The sequence below is a fragment of the Tursiops truncatus genome, chromosome 19, assembly GCF_011762595.2.
Source record: "Tursiops truncatus isolate mTurTru1 chromosome 19, mTurTru1.mat.Y, whole genome shotgun sequence".
Taxonomy (NCBI): domain Eukaryota; kingdom Metazoa; phylum Chordata; class Mammalia; order Artiodactyla; family Delphinidae; genus Tursiops; species Tursiops truncatus.
The window spans coordinates 51,407,040-51,408,179 of NC_047052.1; positions in this window are offsets into that span (position 1 = coordinate 51,407,040).

Genomic DNA, 1,140 nt, shown 5'->3' on the forward strand with positions numbered 1-1,140 from the left:
CGCTGGACTTCATCATTTGCTTCTGAAGGGCCGCTTACTCCGAGGGCCGCTGGGAGTTGTAGTTCTCTGAGACAACGGGCTTAAGTTGCGTTGCGCCCTCTGGTGGACACGGCGCCCAAGTTCGCCATTTCCGAGGCCCAAGGGACCCTACTCAATGTCAACCCCAAAACTTTTCACCTTCTCACCATCTAATCCCTCTTTCCCCACCCAATTCACTCAGTTCCAGCCACAGTGGCCTCCCCGCTGTTCTTCCAACATCTACCCCTGAGGCTCCTGCATTTACCTATCCTCCTAGGATTCACTATGGAAGGTGTGTTGGCAATCATTCATGAACTCAACAAATATTTATTGAGTTCCTACTAGGCGTCAGGCATTGTCACACCATAGGGGACATAGCTCTAATGAGAGTATCACTGGGTATTGGGGACCACCAGAGGAGGATTCTAACTCAGCCAGGGAAGATCAAAGAAAGCCTGAAGTTTGAAAAGCTTCCCAGGAAAAGCTCACTAAAAGGGATGACTGGGAGGGTCGGGGTAGGGCATGGGTGTAGAGTAAGGAGATGTGCCCTGTGAGGGCAAACAACCAGAGGTACTGGAGTAGACCTGGGTAGGTGTACTGGAGAAGAGGATACTAAATAGGGGAACAGCATAAAAAACTGGTGTGGTCAGGACACTGCTCAGTATGACTAGCCTGAGTGACTGGGAGGAAGAGACCACAAGGGAACATGAAGGGGGACTTCCCTGGCAGTCCAGTGGTTAGTACTCCACACTTCCACTGCAGGGGACATGGGTTTGATCCCTGGTCGGGAGCTAAGATCCCATGTGCCCTGTGGTGGGAAAAAAAAAAAAAAGGGAACATGTAGGCGACCAGACAGCACAGAACATTGAGTGCTAGCTGAGAGGTTTGGACTTTCTCCTAGGGGCGCTGGGGAGCCAAAGAGGGGCTGTGAACAGGAGTGGGGCAAGGGCAGCTCTGGGGCCTTGAGAGAAACTAACAAGGGGAGAGACTAGAGGCCAGGAGGCCAGGGAGAGGATTGGGGGAGAGGACGAGGCCTGAGCTGGCGGAGCGACCTCTATGGGATTCCAGTCCAATGTCCCTCTTCCCTCCCACTCCCCATTTACTCCTAGCCAGACAAAGAAC